Source organism: Schistocerca cancellata, chromosome 4 (assembly GCF_023864275.1).
Source record: "Schistocerca cancellata isolate TAMUIC-IGC-003103 chromosome 4, iqSchCanc2.1, whole genome shotgun sequence".
Taxonomy (NCBI): Eukaryota; Metazoa; Arthropoda; class Insecta; order Orthoptera; family Acrididae; genus Schistocerca; species Schistocerca cancellata.
The window spans coordinates 163,974,362-163,988,816 of record NC_064629.1 but is presented as its reverse complement, the minus strand read 5'-3'; the positions used below and the strand labels follow the sequence as shown (position 1 = coordinate 163,988,816).

General features: G+C 40.7%; 1 protein-coding gene across 3 annotated transcripts in view; it reads left to right on the top strand.

Moving 5' to 3' along the window:
- Positions 1-14,455, top strand: part of LOC126185146 (transcription factor CP2) — an 838,084-nt gene that overhangs the window by 200,185 nt on the left and 623,444 nt on the right. The window contains exon 1 of one of the 3 annotated variants that reach the window (XM_049927988.1): positions 5,224-5,534. The exons of the other annotated variants lie outside the window; for them this stretch is intronic. The gene's annotated coding sequence lies outside the window, so the exon portion shown is untranslated. Of the gene's footprint in view, positions 1-5,223; positions 5,535-14,455 lie in introns of those variants that run through there. 3 annotated transcript variants of the gene reach the window in all.

The following is a 14,455-nucleotide window of genomic DNA, read 5'->3' as shown; positions in this document are numbered from 1 at the left end:
TAATCCATGCAGATGTAGAATTAGAATGATGAAAATGAACTTGAAGGTCAATTTTCGCATTACTCTTTTTTGTGACGATAAAAATTGAAAACGGCAAGTACATTATAAAATGAACAATCTTAAAGTACAACGAGAAAGTTACATTTTACAATACCTTCACTTTGAAAGTAAACGGTAGATTGGTGTCTTGATGATACCTTCTAGTTGTGAAAAACCACCACCAGATTGTTGTACAGCTTTCTGTAATCAATAGATGTTCGTTTTTGAGGAAGGCATTTCTCAACAGATTGCGCAAACAGTATGCTGCAATAAGTAATTTGTCACATTCACTTCAATTCATTGGTAGAAGATGGTGCTCAAAAAACTTGTGCCAAAAGTGCACTACTGTTTTACAAGGCCCTTCTGGTCTGACACAGTTCACAATTGAAATTCGTCTTTTGTAAATCCTGGAGTCATCTTTTGAGTGCCCGCATCTCGTGGTCGTGCGGTAGCGTTCTCGCTTCCCACGCCCGAGTTCCCGGGTTCGATTCCCGGCGGGGTCAGGGATTTTCTCTGCCTCGTGATGGCTGGGTGTTGTGTGCTGTCCTTAGGTTAGTTAGGTTTAAGTAGTTCTAAGTTCTAGGGGACTGATGACCATAGATGTTAAGTCCCATAGTGCTCAGAGCCAGCCATCTTTTGAGTGCAGCTTGGCAAGATTAAATGTTCATGACATCCATAACGATGTATGCTGTCAGAATATAAGAATATGAAAGTTCATTTGGATGGGAATAAAGAGTCAGTCGTGTAAGAAAGTTGCCTTAGCTTGTTCCAAAAGTTTCTGCATGGGAGAAACTGACAAGTATAATTTGGGGAAATTTTGTGAACAAGCACGGACATTATTTCTTCCACATTCCTGCCAGTGTATACTGTAGACGTTCTGAATGAAAATTCTAGAGATCTTTAAGGTGTAACCCTATCTTGTTGTCAAGAACTTGAAACAATGCAATGACGCTAGCGTGCGCTTATTGTTGATAAACTTATCTTTCATTGGAATTTTAGGTGAAATGTGCAAAAACAGATGGAGGAATATTCGGGATTCGTATCAGAGAAATAAACGAGAAAGAAAGCTTGGAACAGGTTCAGATGCCTCAGCAAAACCAAGAAAATGGGTTCTGCTTGATCACTTGGCTTTAAGAAACCTACATTTCGTGGCATTTTAAATGAAATTGTCAAGAGCATATGGAGAAATATTAGTAACTCATACCGGAGAAATATATGACATAAAATGGTTTCATTAGGTCCAAATGTGTCAGCGAAACAAAACAAATGCATTCTCTATCGTGTGATGACCACACGATTCTCGTTGCGCGTTGACTGGCGGCTAGTCGCGACGCTCCCGGAGATATATGAGCCCAAATCTCGGAAACTGAGATCGATATCATTCTGATCTCAACTTTAAAAATAATTTCGATATGTTAGCTTCTTTTCATCGGCAACGATGTATGACCTAACGTGAACCATACGTAAAGTAGCCAGCGACCACTCAAATTTTATGCAGTAGGTTACTTGTAAATTACGTTTCGGAATAACTGTGACGAATATCGGAAAAATAGACACCTCATTATCAAGCTGTGATGTGAAACTGTAAGATACGCAAACATCAATTTTTTGTGCCTTTTACTTTCCTCACAATTGATAGAGAAGTAATATACAGCGAAAAAAACACGCAAAACCGGAAGAGATTCTTTTCAATTTTTTAAAGTAAAAGGAGAATCTGTATCGAAAAACCAACTCTGGGAGCCCATGTAACTTTGTTGCATTAACATACAGTATTTTTTACAGCAAGAAAATCGGAATTCTTATTTTTCTTATGTATTTGAATCCGCCGCCGCCGACCGGAGCTTGGGAAACAGCGACGACTCCTGTCGTGTTGCGGCCTTGTCGCCGTCTGCCAGGGTGGGAAAAGAGGAGGGGGCAGCGTCGCAGTCGCAGCCAACTGTCGCGTCTTGCACAACGTAACTTCACGAGACAGGAGGTCAATCAGACCTAAATGGAATTCGTGTGGCGGATTGACGACCGTGGGCTGGTACACCGGTAAACGTGCGTGTTGTTTTTAGGCGGTTTTCCAAGCTCGTTTTGGCAAATGCAGGCGTGGTCGGCAAATCCCGTCCCAGAAAATACGATTCACGATTAACTTACGATAACGCACAGAACAAAGCTTACACAATTCACAGATAGGTGGTTCCACACCACTTCCATTTCTCTGGTTACGTTGACGACTATGAGGACCGGAAAGACACCAACTTGAAAAAGTGGACACGTAAAAAGAAGAGGGAAGTTGTTAGGAATATCTCTCTGTAATTATCAGTTATCCAGTATAGTTTCATTGGGCATCTTTCTTTAAATTTTGTGGTTAATTGAATTATTATTTTTTCAAAAAGATGGAATTTTTCATTAGCATATTCTCACTCATTCTGTGAAAATGACCGAAGAAGTTCAGCCTTCGATTTCTGTAGATTGGTGGCCAGCCGATGTGGCCGAGCGGTTCTAGTCGCGTCAGTCTGGAACCGCGCGACCGCTACGGTCGCAGGTTCGAATCCTGCCTCGGGCTTAGATGTATGTGATGTCCTTAGGTTAGTTAGGTTTAAGTAGTTCTAAGTTCTAGGGGACTGATGACCTCAGATGTTAAGTCCCATAGTGCTCAGAGCCATTTGATCCATTTGTAGATTGGTTTTAAACTCCCTGGGTTCGACAGCCCCTTTACGGTACCCAGTAGACCGTAATAATTGTTTTCCAGCGAGCAGGAGAAACAGGATTCAAACTCCTGTGTGAACATAAAGATGTAGCTTCCCTCATCAAACACTTACGACGAATTCCCGGGTGGCATTTTTGGTTGGGCCACCCTTGCCTACCGAGCGAGGTGGCGCAGTGGTTAGCACACTGGCCTCGTGTTCGGGAGGACGACGGTTCAATCCCGCGTTCGGCCATCCTGATTTACTTTTTCCGTGATTTCCCTAAATCGCTCCAGGCAAATATCGGGATGGTTCCTTTGAAAGGGCACGGCCGACTTCCTTCCCCGTCCTTCCCTAATCCGATGAGACCGATGACCTCGCTGTTTGGTCTCTTCCCCCAATCAACCCCAGAACCCTTGCCTACTGCTCGGACTTCAGAATCTACGACGTCGACGGAACATTAACCCTCTAACGGTAATGTGAAGTTTCCTGACAAAAACGGTAAGGTGGGGTTGTATCAGACCCCACCCTCCAAATATCGGTTTTTCGGTGTAAAATAAAAAATGAATAATGAGAAAAAGTTTTATTATCAATTAAACACATATAATATTTGTTATAACAAGTTTTTTATTTTTATAGTCAATAAGTAAGAATATAAAGTACTTTGGAAAAAATAGGAATTTAATTACAAAAAATACCTTAATAGAAACATTGTCTATAAAATTATTGAAAACATAGTAAAAATCAATAGATTCAGTCATCAACTAGAAACTTGAGTGCTTTAGAAATTCCAAAGATAGGAACTAAATGAGAAGCATCTCTTACTACTTGTAGAAAATAATTATAGTGTCAGCAGTTTCGAAATATAAAGTTCTCTATAACAAGTGTCTTTGTACACATAATGTAATAGGTGGTTTCTGAACAGTTTTCTGCATCGATATTGTCGCCATCCTCTGACTCAGCCTCCTGTCGGAGAAACTCGTTGTATATCTCCTCAGGAGTTCTAAGAAGTTGATGCGCCATTTTAGTAAGATACTAGAAGAGAAAACAAAACTTAGATGTAATATAAACATCAATATGGGGTTGAATCCTCCCCACAAAAGAAAGTAATAAGTGTGACGTAAACAGTAAGGTGGGGTCGGATCCAACCCGAGCGCGGGTAATGTATGTTTCGGATAGAGAGGGTAGCTGCAGGTCACTCACCAGACTGACGTGGCCTCCTCGGCGTTCTCGGGACGACTGGCTGCTAGGGTAGCTGGAACCACAGCGCTCTCACAAGGGAACCTCCCCATCGCACCCCCCTCAGATTTAGTTATAAGTTTGCACAGTGGATAGGCCTTGAAAAACTGAACACAGATCAATCGAGAAAACAGGAAGAAGTTGTGTGGAACTATGAAAAAATAAGCAAAATATACAAACTGAGTAGTCCATGTGCAAGATAAGCAACATCAAGGAGAATGTGAGCTCAGGAGCGCAGTGGTCCTGTGGTTAGCGTGAGCAGCTGCGAAATGAGAGGTCCTTGGTTCAAGTCTTCCCTCGAGTGAAAAGTTTTCTTTCTTTATTTTCGCAAAGTTATGATCTGTCCGTTCGTTTATTGACGTCTGTGTTCACTGTGATGAGTTTAGTGGCTGTGTTTTTGCGACCGCACCGCAAAACCGTGCGATTAGTAGACGAAAGGACGTGCCTCTCCAATGGGAACCGAAAACATTTGATCGCAAGGTCATAGGTCAACCGATTCCTCCACAGGAAAATACGTCTGATATATTCTATACGACACTGGTGATGGCATGCGCGTCACATGACATGAATATGTTGTCGACCCACCTAACTTGTACACTTAGCGAATGGGTAAAAAGATTCTTCTACCTTGCCGGATTTAGGTTTTCTTGTGGATGTGATAATCACTCCCAAAAAAGTGATGAAAACATAAGAGTTTGTCACATAAACTGAAAATAAAAAATTAAACTTTTCACTCGAGGGAAGACTTGAACCAAGGACCTCTCGTTGCGCAGCTGCTCACGCTAAGCACGGGACCACGGCGCTCCTGAGGTCACATTGTCCTTGATGTTGCCTATCTTGCACATGGACTACTCAGTTTGTAAATTCTGCTTATTTTTTCATAGTTCCACACTACTTCTTCCCCTTTTTCTCGATTGATCTGTGTTCAATTTTTCAAGGCCTATCCACTGTGCCAACTTATAACTAAATCTGAGGGGGATGCGATAGGGAGGTTCCCTTGTCAGAACAGGAAGTGGGGAGTTATAAACAAAACGGATCCAACCCCAACCTTACCGTTAGAGGATTAAATTCTGCTCTTCTTTCCCCGAGAGTTTGGCATCACCACTGAATGGTTTTGCGAAAGTTGCGAGGGCAGCACGTGTGGGGCTGAACGCGCAATTTTTGTGCGGGCGTGTCTGCGCGGCGCTTGCGCGCCGGCTCGCGGGGAGCCACAATTTATAAATACGCCGGCGTGGCCAGTACGTCACAAGGCTGGCGCGTTATCTAACCAGTGGTCAGTAGCCTGCGCAGCAGCACACACTCAGCTGGTCGCTTTCTCCGCCGTTAAAAAATCTCGCGTTTTGCTAATCTGCTATGCGATCGTAGTGCCGAAGAGAAGCCCCGGCTCTGGATAACGAGAATTGCACAAGTTCTATCTGGAGAAGGCGTGTGAGAATCGTCAGTGACGTAGAATCTAACGTGTGTCGTTAACGTTTTGTGTAGCAAAGGTGTTAGTGCTCTGTGGATCTGAAGAGGAGATTCTCCACGAGACGGAGCCGTTCATCTGCCCAGACATCAACATTGCACTGGATTGAGACAAGACGTGTAAGTGTATACGCCCTTTTGGGCATGAAGGCGATTCAGTCTACGTCAGTTGGTTATTCCTTTAAGCTTTCAGCATGTTGTTCTTCAGTAGTTAACGATATACGTAAAACAGGTAGTATTTCGTAAGAAACTGAAAACATTTACTAACCATTCCAAAGCTTTACGCAGTACCTAAAATTAAAGAAAAAGGGATGGACCAGAAAAGTCGAAAATTAACCCTGAATCTAAAGATCGTTTCGCGTTAGGCATATCCTTGACTGTCATTAATATCAGTTGAGACACGGTTTGGTAAACAAAATGTTTGATAAATTAAAAAAAAATTGTATGTCGAAACGCGTATTGCAATAGTAACATAAAAGTGACTAAAAACAGTTATTTTTGTGTGTTCCAATTCTAGATCAATATGTTAAATATTGAGAGTTTCTTGTCGCCTTTATAATGGTATTCCCTTCCCTCTTCGATCGTACGTACTCCCACAAGTCATCTGAAGAGTTCGTACATTTCAGCAATACGTAGATTTTGTTGTACGCATTCAGTGATGCTTCGTGATAACAAATCAGGTGCAGTCTGTATCGTAGCGTGCTTTGTTCTCGCAAAGGTCAGTCTTTATACCCGAGTAGCTACGCCTAGAGAAAAACTGTGCCTTCTTTGCCCCAAAGATACTCAAGCAAAGTAGTCAGCGAACGAGATCTTACGCCTCTACTCGGCGGTAGTTTAGATTTGCATGCATTTCAGCTTGATATAATTTTCGTTTATATCCAGCACTACTTAGAAAAAATTTCTGGTTTATGCAGAAACCGAATCTGTCGTGTTTTAAATCTCTCATCAGTTGATTCGACGGGTTACTCGATTTTGGTTGTATGGAAGTAAAATGTTACACAAAACATATGACAGCGGTTCTTGTTTGTAAAAGTATTCTGATAAGTATCACTTTCTTTACGTGTTCTAGCGAAAAAATTTGTAGAATTATGTGATTTGGAATAGATATACTCCACAGCTTGTGCAAATACTGCATAAGGTTACATAAAAAACGTTTCCACACAGCCGTGCTACTTTTATCCCATACTTATGCCTAAATCTACAGTGTTTTATACCATGATTGTTTTATTTTCTTGCAAGACATAAGTAACATGTCATAAAATGTGTTACAAAATAAATATTCTACGAATCCCCCCGCGCTCCATTCAGTGTATCAGCAGTTACAGAAAGAAGCGTTGCAACAGCAGTGTAGATTCACACACCACAGGCAAAAGTTCACAGATTCATATTTTTTGAAACGTTTAAAAATAATGTGTTTTCGACACACTCCGCGCATTGTGATGGAGTTGATAGGATTATTCTTAATTTTCAGCCTGCAGTGTGGTGTCGGTTCTGTGGCTGCAAATCGAGATATATAGTAGTTAGCTTGTTAAAATCAATTCACGTATAACAAAATACTGGTACCTCTATGGAACATGAAGCATTCGCTGTGGAGGATGCTCTTGTTGTTGACTGATCTGGTGGTTGTACAAATAAATGGTTGGAATTTGCACACTGACGTGCAGGTTTCTGAGACCACAAAAGCTTGTAGTCTCTCACTCCAGACCTGCTAGTTGACAAGAGGGGTAACGAGGTGCCAGCATCTCTGGAGCTATTTCAGAGGCGTGTGCTCAGCCTTGCTGAATGATGAAGTTGGTTTGGAACATGACGTCACTTACATTTTCAGAAATGTAGCGTAGGTAGCATGTTTCACCTGTCAGCTAGATATACGTTGTGATGATTATGATTGCATTAAATGAGACTAACACAGGTATGTTAGACGGCCTTCGGTGGTGTGTTGGGCCGAAATGACAATCCATAATGAAGAAACGAACAGTGGCCACGATGATTAAGTGAAATTTACCATTATTTAGGGGTTAAAGCGAACAAAATTAAAACGAATTAAAATTTTTTGCTTTATAATAGATTTTTCCCTTGGTGATTGGTAGGAAAATTTCATATATTGCACATCAATGAAAATACGGACTGTGGACGTTGTACAGTATTTATTTAGTTTTCGGTTTACATGACTATTGTCAGACAATAACCGACTATCATTGTCTTAATATACCAGTCTGGTTAATAAATGTGATGAGAGAGAAGAGGGTCGGCTACATTGGGTGAGTCAAATTAGATATTTGGCTCATTTTTTTATTTACATTTATTTGATGCTTAGTTTTAATGTTTTCTGCCATGTGACCTTTGCATCACAAAATGTGACTTTTACACAGTGTGTGTTTCCAACACAGAGTATGTTTACAACACAGATTTCGAATGTAACGTCTTTCTTAAAGATATTAAGTCGCTTACTACCATCCTTGACAACGGTCCTTAGGTACCGCCTGACGGTGGCGCTGTAAACCGAAAATTGGTTCGCTGGATAAACGCGGTAGAGCATACACATTTTATGTCTTCATCGATCAATGTGTGTGCACTTCAACGGTGTCCAATGTAACGTATGCCTTTCTATAAAAGTCTCTCGTGCATTTTTCTCAGCTTTTGTGGTAAGATATTCTTCAAATGGAACCTGAATATTCGATTACTTCACTGTTTTAGCTTTTATTCAGTGAAAATTAGGATAACTGTACTGTAAAAGTAATTTTATAGAAAAAAGTCATGAGGCTACTGTCGGTTCCAGCCGATAATTATAAAAAGTGTTTTTTCTGGTTTCTAGGAAGTGTAGTTTCGCCGCTTTTGTCTTCGCAGCTTTATGTTCACTTTTTGTCTTGTTCGTTAAAGATGCCATTTGTTGTTGTTGTTGTTGTCTTCAGTCCAGAGTCTGGCTTGATGCAGCTCTCCATGCTACTCTATCCTGCGCAAGCTTCATCTCCCAGTACCTACTGGAACCTACATCCTTCTGAATATGCTTAGTGTATTAATGTCTTGGTCTCCCTCTACAATTGTTACCCTCCACGCTGCCCTCCGATACTAAATTGATGATACTTTGATGTCTCAGAACATGTCCTACCAACCGATCCCTTCTTCTTGTCAAGTTGTGCCACAAATTTCTCTTTTCCCCAATTCTATTCAATACCTCCTCATTAGTTATGTGATCTACCCATCTAATCTTCAGCATTCTTCTGTAGCACCACGTTTCGAAAGCTTCTATTCTCTTCTTGTCCAAACTATTTTCCTCCATGTTTCACTTCCATACATGGCTACACTCCATACAAATACTTCCAGAAAAGATTTCCTGACATTTAAATCTATGCTCGATGTTAACAAATTTCTCTTCTTCAGAAACGCTTTCCTTGCTATTGCCAGTCTACATTTTATATCCTCTCTACTGGGACATAAGTTATTTTGCTCCCCAAATAGCAAAACTCCTTTACTACTTTAAGTGTCTCATTTCCTAATCTAATTCCCTCAGCATCACCCAACTTAATTCGACTACATTCTATTATCCTCATTGTGCTTTTGTTGATGTTCATCTTATATCCTCTTTTCAAGACACTGTCCATTCCGTTAAACTGCTCGTCCAAGTCCTTTGCTGTCTCTGACAGAATTATAAACCTCAAAGTTTTTATTTCTTCTCCATGGATTTTAATACCTATTCCGAATTTTTCTTTTGTTTCCTTTACTGCTTGCGCAATATACAAATTGAATAACATCGGGGAGAGCCTACAACGCTGTCTCACTCCCTTACCAACCACTGCACCCCTTTCATGTCCCTCGACTCTTTATAACTGCCATCTGGTTTCTGTACAAATTGTAAATAGCCTTTCGCTCCCTGTATTTTACCCCTGCCACCTTCAGAATTTGAAAGAGAGTATTCCAGTCAACATTATCAAAAGCTTTCTCTAAGTCTACAAATGCTAGAAACGTAGGTTTGCCTTTTCTTAATCTATCTTCTAAGATAAGTCGTAAGGTTAGTATTGCCTCACGTGTTCCAACATTTCTACGGAATCCAAACTGATCTTCCCAGAGGTCGGCTTCTGCCAGTTTTTCAAAATGGTTCAAATGGCTCTGAGCGCTATGGGACTCAACATCTTAGGTCATAAGTCCCCTAGAACTTAGAACTACTTAAACCTAACTAACCTAAGGACTTCACACACACACCCATGCCCGAGGCAGGATTCGAACCTGCGACCGTAGCAGTCCCGCGGTTCCGGACTGCAGCGCCAGAACCGCACGGCCACCGCGGCCGGCACCAGTTTTTCCATTCGTCTGTAAAGAATTCGTGTTAGTATTTTGCACCTGTGACTTATTAAACTGATAGTTCGGTATTTTCACATCTGTCAACACCTACTTTCTTTTGGATTGGGATTATCATATTCTTCTTGAAGTGTGAGAGTATTTCGCCTGTCTCACACATCTTGCTCACCAGATGGTAGAGTTTTGTCAGGACTGGCTCTCCCAAGGCTGTCGGTAGTTCAAATGGAATTTTGTCTACTCCTGGGGCCTTGTTTAGACTTAGGTCTTTCAGTGCTCTGTCAAACTCTTAACGCAGTATCATATCTCCCATTTCATGTTCATCTACATCCTCTTCCGTTTCCATAATATTGTCGTCAAGCACATTGCCCTTGTATAGATCCTCCATATACTCCTTCCACCTTTCTGCTTTCCCTTCTTTGCTTAGAACTGGCTTTCCATCTGAGCTCTTGATATTCATGCAAGCGGTTCTCTTTTCTCTAAAAGTCTCTATAATTTTCCTGTAGGCTGTATCTGTCTTATCCCTAGTAAGATATGTCTCTGCATCCTTACATTTGTCCTCTAGCCATCCCTGCTTAGCCATTTTGAACTTCCTGTCGATCTCATTTTTGAGACGTTTATATCCCTTTTGCCTGCTTTACTTACTGCATTGGTATTTTCTCCTTTCATCAGTTAAATTCAATATTTCGTCTGTTACCCAAGGATTTCTACTAGCCATCGTCTTTTTACCTACTTGATCGTCTGCTGGCTTCACTGCTTCATCCCTCAAAGCTACCCATTCTTCTTCTACTGTATTTCTTTCCCCCATTTCTGTCAATTGTTCCCTTATGCTCTCTCTGAAACTCTGTACAACCTCTGGTTTAGTCAGTTTATCCAGGTCCCATCTCCTTAAATTCCCATCTTTTTGCAGTTTTGACTGATGACCACAGAAGTTAAGTCCCATAGTGCTCAGAGTTTTTTTTTTTTTTTTTTTTTTTTTTGCGGTTTCTTCAGTTTTAATCTGCAGTTCATAACCAATAGATTGTGGTCAGAGTCCACATCTGCCCCTGGAAATGTCTTACAATTTAAAACCTGGTTCCTAAATCTCTGTCTTACCATTATATTATCTGTCTGATACCTTGTAGTATCTACAGGCTTCTTCCATGTATAGGAAACCTATTCAATACAGACGGCTTGTGAATGTCTTAGCCGGCAGTCAGTACGGCAAGACTGCGTTAATCTCTCTTCAGTGGCTGTCCACTCATCTAGCATGCCGCTCTGCGCCACATGCACACCCGAGTACAAGAAATTTGCCTTTGCCAAGTCCAAGACACATTTGTAAATCATTTGAATCGGGACGCAAAGACACATTCAACGTAATCAGCAAGGTGAGAACGCATTAACTTCAAGTGATGTCTTTTCTTAGCGACAGCGTAGCGCAGCGGATGAAGTTTCATTTCTCTGGACGACAGCTAAAAACGGAAGCCTACGTTGTTGGGGCGCGAGGGGCGGTAGCTGAACGTAGAGGGCGTATCGCCAAGAATGTGCTCTCTTGCGCAAGTTTCGCTACGCTGCTCATCGCGGGAAAGGTCACTCACACGCGATGTGACCCTGGAAGAGGTATTCGATAGAAACAAACAAATCGAAATACCGGTCGTGCAACAGCTGTTCCGCCTAAATTTGAAAACAATCATATTCCCTTACGAGTATCATAATCTCTTATACAGGATGTCCCAGGAGAAATGGTCAGTGTTCAGGGATAAGGCAGGAACACTCATTCGAAGCAAAAACGTCTAGTAAACATGGGCTCTTAAATGTATACCTTAAGAGCTATGGTCACATCATCTTCGATACTGTGAAACAAATCTCTCCTACTGCAAGTCCTTTGCTTTCCATTTTTTGAGAGGTATCAGAATGGACAAAAAAAAAGTGCATTAAACATGCATACCTTGAAAGCTGTGAGTACTTGTTCATATTCGCTACTGTGAAACACACATCTTCTACTGAACAATCGCTCATAGCTCTTAAGCCATGCATTTTAGAGCCCATGTTTACTAAACTATTTTTTGTTTCGGTCCATACTACCATCTGTTAAAATATGGGAAGTAGAGAGTTTGCAGTAGAAGTGATTTGTTTCACGATCTTGAAGATTAAGCTCTTAAGGTGTGCCGCTATTCATTTTAGAATCCATGTTTACTAGATTTTTTTTTTTTTTGCTCGAAATGATCGTTCCTGTCACACCCACGAATACTGACTATTCCTCCTGGGACACATGGCGCTTCAAAAACCATGGTTACATATTGAAGAAATAATAAATTTTTGCCACAAATATACTCAGTCAGAATGTACTGTAAATGTCACGATTTTGGCTACAGCTTTAGTCAATAAACGGATATTGCAAACTCTGACGAAATGTCGAATGGAGGCGTCAGTGATTGACAAAAGGTGTTATTTGATTGGTAAAATGACTTTGCTGTTCACTAAGCATTCTTTGTTTCTGCAAGACATTCCTCATCTTCAGAGCACGCTAAAATGTCTTGTAAATTGACAAAGTGCGGATTACTTGTACAAGATGTATTAGCACGTTGCTGCACGTGCTATACTCAAAAGATGTCCAATGATTCGTCGAAGCAGGTAAACAGTTATGAAACTATGTAAAGTGACTGATGCAAAGTATCATTACTGGAGGCAAGTGTTAGGTTTGGAACATTTGGAAGGACGCTATCATAGCGGATTGGCAAAAGTTCTCTACGGGTAACAAACGCACAATAGTCCAGTGTCAGACTAACACTTGCAGTTTTTTTTCGATGTCAGTAGAGACGTAGTTTACGAATTTTTGTGCAGACAGCAAAAAATATACCGTTATTACACTCTAAGCGTTTAGAAAAAGTTGCAAAAAAATTCGCTAATGCGGACAACAGTGGGAAGATAACTCATTTTTTCTTCACCTGGCAGCGCACTGCCCACTCAGCTATATATTTATATATGAGCTCGTCACATTTATTGCCAAAAGTCAGTTTTTTAAATTCCAATACTGTTTTGACGTTATTAATGGTAAGACGACTTCGTCACGAGCTCTGAAGGACATTCCAAAAGGAGGAATGCTGAGCAAAAGTTTAAAAACCGCTGAGAGAGGTCCATAAATAGAGGAAGGGAGTGTTTTGGTGGAGACAAGGGCTAAGCATCTGCTAGTAGAATGAAACAAGGTGTTCGGCAATTTTTGTAACGGACCTTTGAACATTTGTCTGGAAGTATTTTTGGTATTTTGTGTCGTTTCGATACCAAAATAAATTTCTGCCTTTATTGGGCTGGTTATCTCATTAGGAATGAATCTGAAATTTAGTAGTATAATGGGTGCGTTTTTTCAAAAAGAACTGGTGTTATAGAGAGGAATTATCGTATCCTTACGTTTGTTATTAGAAGAAGGTATTTCATTCCAGTTTAGAAGAAAGTAATTACGCGCTGAAAGTATAAATGAATCTTTTTATAAATTATTACAAATAACATTTGCCTGTTTCCGTTTGCTGCAACAAGCGGTGAATGTACTTTACGACTTGTTGCAAGCACATTCGTGGCCAGCAATTGAAACTCTAGGTGGAGTTGGCATAAAATGGCATACTTACCAAATTCCGTCTACCATTCCATCTCCAAGAAAATTTGTTTTTAAACTATGTATAGTCTCCAATGAACAATGAATATCGCATACCATACTGAAACAGGTACAAGAGTTATTTTGTAATACTTTACAAACCAGTTGGCTCTCAGATTTAAAAATAAAAATGTTTAATTGTTAAAACTGAAAAAAGTGAGTCTTCTTAAACAGGTATCGTAAATCTTTTCCTCAGTAAAAAAATAAAGGGAATTTTAAACATTTTAATTAGACCACCACTGCTCTGTTTTTGTGTGTCTCAGTGGATGAGCGTCCGGTAGATTATTTTGATTATACAGACTCTGCACCACGTACACACACGCGCACACACACACACACACACACACATATATATATATATATATATATATATATATATATATATATAATTTTTGCTTTCGAAAGAAGGTCGATTCTCCTGTTATTTTGCGGTTTTCTTTTCGTTTATAGACGGTTTCCTTAATGGTGTAGAAAACACGTGAGTGGAACTGCAATTAGCTGCACGATATGACGTGATCGATAGTAGCCTTAGCAACATAGTATACACCTGTCTGACTCCACATGGCTTTTTCCGAGTGCAAGAGATAAGGCTATCGGATGTGTGAATCGCAGCCTAACTCACGCCGCACTGCTTCGCATTTGTTGTTGCAGCTTGCGGCTCTATAATCATGGACACAGAGAGGTGGTGCAGCGATTATGGTATTGGGATCGTATTCAAGAGCAGTGGGGCTCAAATTCGTGTCCGAACATCCAGATTCAGATTTTCCGTGGTGGTGGTGAAATGCAGGATGGATCTGTTTAAAAGGAACCGTTCTTGGTCTGTGCAAGCGTTTTCTATGTCTCTAATAACATGGTCGCCGATGGGAGGTTAAACGCAATCGTCCTTCCACCGTCGTAATTCAGACATTAACGGGTGAGAAGTCAAATAGTTTCTTATACGTTCACCGAAAAGTTTTAAATGCCGCCATGAAATTATTTCCGCGCGTCTTTTATTGACAGTCGTGATAGCTTTTAGCTGTCCTAGATCGTCCGGTACCAAACTTCAAGGTTGACTACGATACTGTGCGTTACTTTCCTGCTGAATATTACCTTGTAACGTGTCTGTATACACAATTTTCGAGAT